This window comes from Pseudonaja textilis, chromosome 1 (genome assembly GCF_049901715.1).
Source record: "Pseudonaja textilis isolate UNSWEBS1 chromosome 1, rPseTex1.2, whole genome shotgun sequence".
Taxonomy (NCBI): domain Eukaryota; kingdom Metazoa; phylum Chordata; class Lepidosauria; order Squamata; family Elapidae; genus Pseudonaja; species Pseudonaja textilis.
The window spans coordinates 134,865,896-134,879,419 of NC_141990.1; positions in this window are offsets into that span (position 1 = coordinate 134,865,896).

Sequence of the window (13,524 nt, forward strand, 5' to 3'; positions counted from 1 at the left end):
AATGAATGTACTTTAAAAACCCCTTTGTGTATGTGCATGATCTCTTTTCCTCAAAAGCTCTGCGTAAATGCAACCAGCATTCAATTTTTATACAAGTGTTATTGCATTATCATTGCATAAAATAGTAATTAAAAATACAGAACGGCATTATAACATCCAGAATCTATTGACCGAAAGGCATTTGAGTGGTGGCAGTCATGGCTAGGAGGGCATTTGTTTAACTTGGCTTGTGTGCCAGTTATGCTCTTTTCTGGATCGGCAAGCCCTTCTTTCAGTCACTCATACCATCTGCATCTTCTTTATGGACTATTGCAATGTGCTCTACATGGAACTACCTTTGAATAGCATCTGGATGCTGAAATTGGTGCAGAATGTGGTGGCGTGAACAGTCCCATTTAACACCTCTGCTACCAAGCTTCATTGGCTTCAGTTTGCTTCTGGGTCCAATTCAAGGTGTTGGCTATCACCTTCAAAGCCCTACATGGCATAGGACCAAGTTACCTGAGGACTTATCTCATCCTAATTACATTGTTCCCATTTTTTAAAAATTTAACTTTGTATATTTAACCCTAACATTAAATTCTGCTTTTAACCTTGTTAAAGCTTGTACATACAATATCTTTTTATTGTAAATCTCTCAGAATTATTTAGTTGAGATGGTTGATATAAAAATGTGATGAATAAATAAAAATGTATTTCCCAAGTTCAGAATTTAAGTAGATGGTAGATCTATGAGAATAAACCAATCTGACAGAAATATGGAATCTCCAAATCAATTTATTTTGTTTCCTCTAAGCTTTCCAAGCTGGTTTCTTCCATATGGAATTAACTTAATCCAATAGAAATATATGAATACATCAAGTTATTATTGTTATTGTGGCAACTATTGTTATGTTTCAATAGCAGTTTTCAATATCTGTATTTATAGACATACATACACATACATACATTCAATACAATAAAACTCCCCAAAATAATATAAAAATAAGAAAAGGAAGGAATTATGATTTCTGCTCTTTTTCTTTAGGGCAATTGCCATCTTACTCTTTATCTTCCCTCTTTGACCCTTTTAATCCCCATAGCCATAAATCACCCATTCAGTCTTTTCTTCTTTCCACAAAATGTTCATATTAGGCTTCCAGTCTTTTCGAAATATTTTTGTCATCTTTTTCCATGACCAAGTTGGTCAGGTTTGTCATTTCTTTAAATTCTCTCATTGCTATACTCCAATCTTCTACTATGAGTCTGAATCAACTGATTGAGCAAGCTAATAAGATTTCCTAGTCAGATCTGATTCTAAATGTTTGTGTGCTTGTTTAAATGCAGACCAAACAAAGTAAAGTTATGTGATTTGATGATTTGAATCAACCTGGAGATTCAATTTCTAAATTCTGTTTAGAGATTTGTTTAAATCACCAAATCAGACCTCCAAACTGAAGCTTCATACATCCATAAGAGGTGGTGTTTACTTCTTTCAACTATTTCTGTCCTACATTATCAGAGACCAAGGAAGTTATTTCTAATTCCCATTGTTGGCTATGGAAAAACACTTTTTTAAAGTTTTGTTCCACTGAAATATGGTATATCAGAAGAATTCCTGTGGATTATTCTGAAATCAGATGTCAGCCCTACAGGGGAGATCAGACTAAGAGGCCAATGCATGTAGGTCAATACTTCTCTATTGTGACAACTATAGTAACAGAATAGTGTAAATCAGCCTTGTCCAACCTGCGGCCCACGGGCCGCATGCGGCCCAGGTCGCCTTGTAATGCGGCCCAGTGCCCACCCCAACCTTCGTGCCAGAGCCAGCGAGGAGGAGGAGGAGGAGAGGCAGGTGCGAGGGGGGGGAGAGGCGAGCACCACGCCAAGCAGCAACAGAAAAGGCGGGCGCTGTCAGAGCACCACCTCCTGCTGTTGCCACTGCCGCCACCGCTGCTGCCCCTGCCGGCACTGCCGCTTCTGCCCCTGCTGCTGCTTCTGCCCCCGCCGCTGCCCCTGCTGCCACTTCTGCCTCCGCCACCGCTTCTGCCCCCGCCGCCGCTTCTGCCCCCACCGCTGCTGCTGCTTCTGCCCCCCTGTCGCTGCCGCCTTTGCCCCTGCCGCCACCCCCACTGCTTCTATCTTCCAGTCCTGCCTCATCCAGCCGGGCCATTTGCAGGAGGAGAGGTAGGCGCGAGGCGGGCGAGCTTTCTTCCACCCACCCCCACCCCCCGCAAAATTTGGCTGGAAAATAAACCATGATAAACCGTGATAAAAAATAAATAATTTTTAATAAATAATTAATAATAAATAATAAAAACATCTCACTAACTTCATTTCCAAATAAATGTAATATGTTAACTATGTTTTCTATGGTTTTTTTTTTGGATGATCAGGTATCATTACTGTTATTTTATTTTATGTGCGGCCCAAACCAAATTTTCATCTTCTAATGTGGCCCAGGGAAGGTGAAAGGTTGGACACCCCTGGTGTAAATCTAAATGTGCTTCACGTGATCTAGGGAACTGCTTCTCAAGTTTATTTGCTTGGTCCTTCTTACTATGACTGATAGTTGTTTTGGTAGCAATTCTTTCTCCATTTCTTCAAGTCATGCCCTCTGTCCTCTGCATTAGAACAAACTACCCACTATTAATTTTTCATTTCATATATGTCTAACTCTTAGTTTCCAACAAAGAGAAGAAAAAAGAGATCCCTTTATATTTGGAAACCCTTACTAAGCAAGTAAGTGAGAAAAATAAAAATAAAACTTTTTAAAACCTTATTAGAAATAGGAGCATGTGAGTGGATTTATCCCCTCAAGCGGAAAAAAAAACTCCCTAAGTTCAGAGTGAAGAGAAACTATTGTTCCTTTATGGAACATTGCTGGAAATCTTTTGCAACGGAAATATATGAGTCTGTGCTTGTATCCTTGCATAATCTTTTTAAAATTATACAATTCTGAGCAGAACAATTAACACTTTGAAATAACAATCAAAATTTGTGTCAGGTGGCCAATGTAATTAACTAGAGATGTTTTCAACTGAGTGCAGTTTATGCTCCCATGCAGCACATGCCTTAATTCATTGTTGGAAAAGGTTTTTCCAGTAGTCTTTAAAAGTCTTTTTGTTCACAATAGTAATAATTTCTAATAGTGTGCCTAATTAATAGCCTAGTGACATGATGTCATTACCCTAATTATATAATGCAAGATTGAAACTTCACCAAACATTAGATATTAATTTCTTGCAATTTGTAATTCTCTAGAATTAATGTCTTGATAGCATTTTGAGAGGGTAGGTTGCTTGAAACCTTGTTTGTCTGAGCAAGTGGGGAGGATCAGTTAAAATCTAATAACCTTAAAAATATCTTGATATGTGGAAGCGTAAGAATGGTTCGACATTTCACAATATTCTACATTTTACTGTCCAGATGATGAGGGTAGTAAAAGCAGTGCAATTTGTGTCCTTACAAATAGGATAGGGTCAGGTTCAAATTTATTTTCAGGTCTTTTCATAAATACTTCGTGTTTAATGATCTCCATTCCTAGCATTTCATTCGTCTCTTCGGGACTTTGCTTCATGGTCATCACATTGAAAGCCCCTGTTTCAAAGCCCCTTGGCATCTGATACTGCATGTCATTTTCTAAGTGAATTGTCATCTACAATTAATGATGGATAAATCAATTGTCTGTCCCTGAGAAGTTCTTTACAGGTAAATCTTTGGCTTACAACCGTTCATTTAGTAGTTACAATGGCACTGAAAAAAGGCACTTATGACCATTTTTTTCCTACTTACAACTGTTGCAGAATCCCCATGGTCACATGACTGGCAACTGATTCACATTTATGACAATTGCAGTGTTCAGGGGTCATGTGATCCCTTTTTATAACTTTCTGACAAGCAAAGTCAATGGGGGAAGCCAGATTCCCGTAACAATTGTGGCAAGAGAGATCATAAAATGGAGCAAAATTCACTTAACTGTCTCGCTTAGCCACAAAAATTTGAGCCTCAATTGAGGCAGTAAGTCAAAGACTACATTTATCGATTAATTGATAATGATACATCATACACAAACTGGTATCTCCAAATATAAAACGTTTTTGTGACGCTATAGATTATATAGCTAACATGGCATTATTAAATAACTATCAGAGAGTTTAGTTCCCATATGCGCATTAGCCAAGTCTGCATGTGTGATTAAAGTAATTTTATGTAACATTTCACAAAGCTCAAATTGCTCAAATATTCCAGCTACAAATCCTAGGACCATTTCCTCATTGCAGAAGTAGTATCTGCCTACATATGCCTATCAGGAAATTTAACAAATTTGGAACATCACCTTCAGTGGTGGGATTCAAAAACTTTTACTACTGGTTCTGTGGGCGTCAATTCTCTCGAACGACTCAAAATTTCCGCTACTAGTTCTCCAGAACTGGTCAGAACCTGTTGAATATCACCTCTGATCACCTTGTTTAAATATATGTGCTGTTCAGAGATATATTGAGTATGTAGAATCCAGAAGATATGTCCATGCCAAAATTCACGCAATGTAATTCACATCTCAAAAAACATGGCCCTAAATGTATATGGTAAAATACGATTTCCCACATAGAAAGTTATTTGCAATACACGTCTATGGAGAGTCTCAGACATCCAGGTCATGATTGTCCCAAAGGTGCTTTTTCAAAAGGCAACTGGCCTTTTTTTTTTTTTTTTTAGTAAAAGAAAAGTCCAGTTGCCTTTTGAAATAGCCCCTTTGGGATATTTGCAATAAATATGTAGAGGTACATACAAATCCACATAAAATAATTACAAAGGTATGCAAATATCTATGCAAAGGTTTTTTTTGGTAAAGGTGTAAACAAAGATTAATTGAAATAAGGATTCTTGCAGAAAGATTTTACAAAAATGAAATTGACATAACCAATCTTTTCATGTCAAGAATTAAAAGACAATCTCTCTCATTACATCCATATGGCCCACCAGAGCGGGTAGGTAGGGTATGTTGCAGTTCTTATCTGTTAAGGAGGTACACTGGATGGGACCTGGAAAAAGGGCCTTCTCTGTAGTGGCTCCCACCCTTTGGGACATCATTCTTTCAGAAATAAGATTGATCCCTTCTTTATTACTTTTCTGTAAGGCCCTGAAGACATGGTTCTGTCAGTGGGCCTGGAGATCACAGGTTGATTAAGAACCAGTCAAGTGGCTTGTTTGATCATGCTTGTCTCAACAATGGCGGGTGAGATTTCTAGAAATTTATATTGTTTGTATTGTTTATTTTTAATGTTGTACACCACCAAGAATCATCATACAGGTGAAACTCAAAAAATTAGAATATCGTGCAAAAATTCATTTATTTCAGTAATGTAACTTAAAATGTAAAAGTAATATATGAGATAGTCTCATTACATGCAAAGCAAGATAATTCAAGCCATGATTCGGCATAATTGTGGTGATTATGGCTTACAGCTCATGAAAACCTCAAATCCACAATCTCAGAAAATTAGAATATTGTGAAAAGGTTCAATATTCTAGGCTCAGTGTCCCACTCTAATCAGCCAATTAAGCCATAACACCTGCAAAGGGTTCCTGAACCTTTAAATGGTCTCTCAGTCTGGTTCAGTAGGAATCACAATCATGGGAAAGACTGCTGACCTGACAGTTGTGCAGAAAACTATCATTGACACCCTCCATAAGGAGGGAAAGCCTCAAAAAGTAATTGCAAAAGAAGTTAGATGTTCCCAAAGTGCTATATCAAGGCACATTAATAGAAAGTTATGTGGAAGGGAAAAGTGTGGAAGAAAAAGGTGCACAAGTGGCAGGGATGACTGCAGCCTAGAGAGGATTGTCAGGAAAAGACCATTCAAAAGTGTTGGGGACTTTCACAAGGAGTGGACTGAGGCTGGAGTCAGTGCATCAAGAGCCACCACACACAGACGGATCCTGGACATGGGTTTCAAATGTCGTATTCCTCTTGTCAAGGCGCCCCTGAACAACAAACAAAGTCAGAAGCATCCTACCTGGGCTAAAGAAAAGCAGAACTGGTCTGTTGTTCAGTGGTCCAAAGTCCTCTTTTCTGATGAGAACAACTTTTGCATATCATTTGGAAACCAAGGACCCAGAGTCTGGAGGAAGAATGGAGAGGCACACACTGCAAGATGCTTGAAGTCCAGTGTGAAGTTTCCACAGTCTGTGTTGATTTGGGGAGCCATGTCATCTGCTGGTGTTGGTCCACTGTGCTTCATTAAGTCCAGGGTCAATGCAGCCATCTACCAGGAGATTTTGGAGCACTTCATGCTTCCTTCTGCAGACGAGCTTTATGGGAATGATGACTTCATTTTCCAGCAGGACTTGGCACCTGCCCACACTGCCAAAAGCACCAAAACCTGGTTCAATGACCGTGGGATTACTGTGCTTGATTGGCCAGCAAACCCACCTGACCTGAACCCCATAGAGAATCTATGGGGCATTGCCAAGAGAAAGATGAGAGACATGAGACTGAACAATGCAGAAGAGCTGAAGGCCACCACTGAAGCATCCTGGTCTTCCATAACACCTCAGCAGTGCCACAGGTTGATAGCTTCCATGCCACGCCACATTGAGGCAGTTATTGCTGCCAAAGGGGCCCAAACCAAGTATTGAGTACATATGCATGCTTATCCTTTTCAGAGGTTTGATATTGTTCTATGTACAATCCTTGCTTTATTGATTGCATGTAATATTCTAATTTTCTGAGATTGTGGATTTGGGGTTTTCATGAGCTGTAAGCCATCATCATCCCAATTATGGCAAATCACAGCTCGAATTATCTTGCTTTGCATGTAATGAGGCTATCTCATATATTAGGTTCACCTTTTAAGTTGCATTACTGAAATAAATGAACTTTTGCACGATATTCTAATTTTTTGAGTTTCACCTGTATTTTCATTGGGCAGCCATATAAATCTATTTAATACATAAATAAATAGATAAGAATTGAACAGATCTTTAATGGCTACAAAGTTATTAATGTGGCAGTTTTAACAGTTTTATTCTGTTCATTCCTCTCCCTCTCCCTCTCTCTCTCCACACACGCACACACACACACACACACACACACACACACACTTCAAATACCATGAATGTAAACACATGGTGCCATCCCATAGAGAAAGCCATGTGTATACAGTCTAATTTGACCTGAGAAATCCATGGTTCCTTTTACCATTTCTATTACAATAGTATACCTAGAAATGTGGATGAAAAATAAAACCTTAAAAACATTGCAGAGGCAGACATACAAGTATGAGTCATACATATCCACAGGGCAGCTTCATACGGAGGGTTAAATTGTTCACATAAGATAAGGAAAATATGGAATCTTCATATTAAACCTTTGAGAGATAGCCATAGCAGGCTCCTTAACAACAGAAAGACATTTATTTGGCCTCCAGAGGGATAGGAATAGTTTAGCTAATGGTCACCAACTAAAATAATAGATATGTCTGTCCTCTGAACATGCTGTGAAATCATTTTTGAGCAGTTCTGATTATGTACTCGTGTCCAATCACATCAAAACATATGTTTTCATCAATAAGTCCCATATGAAATCCAAACTTGATCATTATCACTGCCCCTGTGTTCTCCTGAAAGTCTATTGGAGGAGAGCATGGATCCAGTAGATTTGCTGTATTCACAAATGAGATAAGGCAAAGCATTTGTACTCTCTTCAGTGCACACGGAATGCTTTAAAATTCCCTCTTATTAGTTTTTAAAAGTACCTTTTTCTTTTGTTAATACAAAACTTATTTGAACACGAGATTTGATTAGTGACTAATCAAGTGATTTTTATGAAACTTATTAATAAATCTGCCTTGCCATTCATGGTGGATCATTATGCTACCAGTACTACAATAAGATATTTTCACCCTGTATAAAACAATGAATAGAATTAGACAAGCTGAAGATAAAACAATTGTTTGTACAGTGTTAAAATAAATTTGGTTCATTCAGATATGATTTTTGCTAAACACTGCAATTAAACAGAAACATGAATATTATCTGTTGGTGCAAGAAACTCTGATCTATAAAGATTAAAAGAAAAATCTGAATTTAACAATAATGGATTCCTCCCACCCCTCAGCTTCATTACTGAAAAAGCAAAAAAGAATGTAAGTATAAGAAAAACAGTGTTAGTGTCAACTTATTATTTCCTTAAGGATATTAAAGTGTTGAAAGATATTACAGTTTTTAAAGAATAACAGGGAGCTGTTTGGAAAACTAGTAGCAGTAGCAACAACAAAAGGAATTTCATATTTTGTTCTGATACAAAGCAATGAACAACTTTGAAAATAATTTACAGGAAAATAAAAAGCAGGGAAAATCTTGCATGTGTTTAACAAAGCAAAGTCAAAACAAATGAATCTTCCTTGTTTTAACAAGAAATGTCTTAAGGACATAAGAAAAGGGTTTCTGTAACAAATAAATTTTCAGCCTTTGATTCTGGAGATAAAAATATAATCCACCAGCTTGATAAGCAGCTATGTAAGTAGTCCTTAACATACAGCCACAATTGGACCAGAACTTCTGTTGTTAAGTGCCTGTGATCATTAAACGAGTAGTGTCTGATTTTATTATCTTTTTTTGTCATGGTTGTTAAGCAAATCACATGGTCATTAAATGAATCTGGCTTCCTCTACTGAGTCTGCTTGTTGGAAGCCCTCGGGGAAAGTTGCAAATAGCGACCACTTGTTCCTGAGATGCTGCAACCATTGTAAATACTTGTTGGTTGCCAAGCAACCAAATTTTGATCATGTGACCATGGATGTACTGCAACAATCACTTTTAAAGATACAGTATTAAAATGTCTGTCCTGGTTTATATATTTCCAACCCAAGTAGCTGTTAGGTGACTTATATTCCTAACATTGACTATATTTTAGCTGCCTCTACTGTTTTGGTATTGGCTGTGTATAATATTCCCTGTTTTGCCTTGAATGTCCCACTATTTTCATTCCTGGAATTTGGGGGTGAGGGTGGGGAGTCCTCAGTTTCTTCACAGTATAATCATTTTACATTCAGGTGTGACATCCCTTGTTAAATGCTAATTTTGACTGTGAATTGTGCATGAGGAACTCTCCATCCCTCTGTCCTCCACTGTATTACTGGCAGGGCAGTGATATATACTAACATATATCTACAAGCCTCAATACAGTTCTTCTCGATATCTGGAATGTGCTTATATTAAAAATCATAAACTTAAATGTTAGATACATTTGGACAGTTGAAATCAACAGAGTATATAGTTATTTCTCTATCCTGGTAATGCATTTTTAAATAAAAACAAAACAAAACAGAAGATCAATAGTGTTTGCAACTAAAGCATTCTATATTTGCAATCCTCATTTGGGAAGCAAATAAAACCAGAGGCATAAACTATTAACTCCAGATGTGGAAAAGTGGGTAGGGTCAGAAGCAGGGTTTGGTGCTAACCTAAAATGACAGCAGATAGTATATGCAGTTCTTTTTTTTTTAATGTAATAGAATCCTCTTGTACACCCTCAGTAGAAAAATGTGCAGGTCCAGCATAGCGAGGTAGTCATCTCAGAAGGGAAATTGTAATGGAAGGTAGTCTGGATTCCCAGGAGGGAGGGGCTGCATTCTAGAGGAGCAAAAGATAGCAAAATTTAGATAGTTTGTCTGAGAGGAAGAGAATCAAAACAGCTCCTCCCTAGGAGTCCTCCGTGTATTTTTTTAATGGTGTAAGTAGACAACTTTAGTTTGGCAAGATATTTGCCAATAGGTGAGGAACAAAAATGGAAACTGCTTAGAAAAAAACAAAAGTGTCTTTCTTGGTTTTTGGAGCATATTGTGCTGGAACACAGAAGGGCAGCCTGCTTTCAAGTGTAATAAAATATATTATCCCACTGTAAATGATGAAGAAGCATTCCATGATCAGAATATGCAATTGCATAGGTCAGGAATCCCCAAACTTGGCAACTTTAAGACTTGCGAAATTCAACTCCCAGTGTGATGACCCAGGGCTTGGCACAAAAATAACAGAGTCACCAAAGTAGATAAATTCCCTTTAATGCCTCCAACTTAGCCCCCAATGTCCAGTTATCCTCAGCTGGAGATCAAACTCTTCCAAAAACAGTCTACAAAGGGAAGAAATGCAGTCCGAGCCCAAAGTAAAGATACAGGTGAAACTCAAAAAATTAGAATATTGTGCAAAAGTTCATTTATTTCAATAATGTAACTTAAAAGGTAAAAGTAATATATGAGATAGACTCATTACATGCAAAACAAGATAGTTCAAGCTGTGATTTGTCATAATTGTGATGATTATGGCTTACAGCTCATGAAAACCCCAAATCCACAATCTCAGAAAATTAGAATATTGTGAAAAGGATCAATATTCTAGGCTCAAAGTGTCCCACTCTAATCATCTAACTAAGCCATAACATCTGCAAAGGGTTCCTGAGCCTTTAAATGGTCTCTCAGTGAGGTTCAGTAGGAATCACAATCATGGAAAAGACTGCTGACCTGACAGTTGTGTAGAAAACCATCATTGACACACTCCATAAGGAGGGAAAGCCTCAAAAGGTAATTGCAAAAGAAGTTGGATGTTCCCAAAGTGCTGTATCAAAGCACATTAATAGAATGTGGAAGGGAAAAGGGTGGGAGAAAAGGGTGCACAAGCAGCAGGGATGACCGCAGCTTGGAGAGGATTGTCAGGAAAAGGCCATTCAAGTGTTGGGGACTTTCACAAGGAGTGGACTGAGGCTGGAGTCAGTGCATCAAGAGCCACCACACACAGATGGATCTTGGACATGTGCGGCTTTGCTCCACATTAGGAGGGCTTCTCATTGAGTCCAATGCATTAAGAAAGAGACCAAGCCGGTTCAGTCTTGGATGAGCAGCCCCGAACACCCGCTCAGGGAAGCTCTTTTATTGAACACACATTGTTAAACGTCACAAAAGAGAAAGTTCAGTCTATTTTACATGTTAAAAGAGTGGGGGGTCTCAGTGGATACATTGTAGTGCCCAATCACAGTGCTTAAGGGATACAAAGTAACCAATCCGCGCCTGCAGTCCAGCCAGTAGCCCAAGGTGGGCAGCATCCTTTTGTTCCTGATACCTGCTTTCAGCCTACGTGAGGTCTTGCAGGTATTGAAACTCCTTTGCCTACGTGAGGCTTGGCATATATCAAAACTCCTTTGCCTACGTGAGGCTTTGGCATATGCCCAGGCTGTTAGATGTGGATTCGCTGCTGCAGACATGGGCTTCAATTGTCATATTCCTCTTGTCAAGCCGCTCCTGAACAACAAACAACATCAGAAGCATCTTACCTGGGTGAAAGAAAAACAGAATTAGTCTGTTGCTCAGTGGTCCAAAGTCCTCTTTTATGATGAGAGCAACTTTTGCATCTCATTTGGAAACCAAGGACCCAGAGTCTGGAGGAAGAATGGAGAGGCACACACTCCAAGATGCTTGAAGTCCAGTGTGAAGTTTCCAGTCTGTGTTGATTTGGGGAGCCATGTCATCTGCTGGTGTTGGTCCACTGTGCATCATTAAGTCCAGGGTCAATGCAGCCGTCTACCAGGAGATTTTGGAGTACTTCATGCTTCCTTCTGCAGACGAGCTTTATGGGAATGCTGACTTCATTTTCCAGCAGGACTTGGCACCTGCCCACACTGCCAAAAGCACCAAAACCTGGTTCAATGACCGTGGGATTACTGTGCTTGATTGGCCAGCAAAGTCGCCTGACCTGAACCCCATAGAGAATCTATGGGGCATTGCCAAGAGAAAGATGAAAGACATGAGACTGAACAATGGGGAGGGTAAAAAACAGGCCTCCTGGAAGTTTGGGAAGGCCAGAAATGGGCCCTTTCCAGCTTCTGGAGAGCCTCCAGAGCCCAGGAAGGCTGTTTTCACCCTCTCGGAGGCTCTAGGAAAGCCTCCAGAGCCCAGGGAGGGAAAAACGCACCACCACCCCCAGCAGTGTTACAGGAGGCCGACTAGGCCATGCCCACCATGGCCACGCCCACCCAGCAACTGGGCAGGGAACCCGTTGCTAAAATTGTTGAAGCCCACCCCTGATTCATTTATATTGATTTTGGTATTCGGACTTTAGGGGAGGTATGGAAATTAAGATAACGCAATAGGGAGAAGTGATGGCAAAAAAATTACGAAGCCCAGCTCGATAAAAAAGAATTATGTTACAGTTTGCTGATACTTGCAGAGCGATGGTATTGCAGGGACCTTAGAGTATGCTTAAGAGAGTAAGAGCTTCCTTAATGTGTTCCATACTAGCAGGCTCGTAGGCCTGCCTTCCCATTGGTCCGGAAAACCCGGGCCGTGATTGGACAATATAAGCATCCCTGATTGGTTCGTACAGGGCTTGCCGTGATTGGGTGAAACCAAGCGCGGCAGGCTTAAAAGACTGTCATAGGCTGCCTAGCCGCAGCCAGCTCTATATAAAGGGCTGCCGCGGCTAGGTTTCTTCTGTCTCAGAATCTGCCTCCTTAATAAAGAGCTGTTGTTCACTACTTGAGCCTCGTGTCTCTATGGGACCCACCGACCATATTTAACATAATGGGTCCTAGCATTACCCTAAATGAAAAACCACTGATGCAGCTTTACGGCATTTCAGCTTCTATCTTAATGGTTCTCCAGGATTTCAAGCATTTGAAAAGAGGGTACTGAAGGCCTCCTAGTGCAAAGGAAACAAACGAACAAACAAAGCAAAAAACCAAAGCCCTATACTCTAAATATTATTCAAACCAAACGGAACGAGTGCATCTTGCTCAACTGTTTTTCAGCTGATTATTTTGCTAAGTGGCCCTTTTCAAACAGCAGGTGTCATAATGTGCTCGGCTAATTCTAGCCATTGATTTCTAGCTCCGGTGAAAGAGGTCCACTCAGCCCACTACCCTGAATAAAATGCTGCCCAGCAACCACTGTGTCGCAAACAATCTCAAACATGGGCTCAACAAGGTGCATTTCATTCGTAGGCAGACCCATCTGTCAGGCGGACTAAATTAATATTCTCTGTTTTTTTTCCAGGGGACTTAAAAGGACTTAATGGCCTTAACGATCCTCTATTCGTGTATAGTTTTGACTGCTGGAAAACAGTTGGATTTTGATAAAAGTGCTTTGTTGTTTGGCAGAAGCATCATCAGAAACAGAGGCTAAAGAGGACAAAGGAGAGACCCGAAGGAGTTTCAGGGTTTGCTCCAGTGTGGGATTCAAAGTTTTTTACTACCGGTTCTGTGGTCGTGGCTTGGTGAGCGTGGCAGGAGAAGGATACTGTAAAATCCCCAGTCATAGGTGGTATTTCCTGGTTCTCCGAACTACTCAAAATGTCCACTGCCCATTGTCCAGAACTGGTCAGAACCTGCTGGATACCACCTCTGGTTTGCTCTATGTTTTTGGAACATTTGGAATGACTTTTATCAATTAGTTGGGTTTTTTTTTTAGCCCATGGGACGCCACTCTTCATTTAATTGTACTCTGCATGGGTAGAGCTTTGAACCACAACAATCAGCACCATGCTGATATTTGT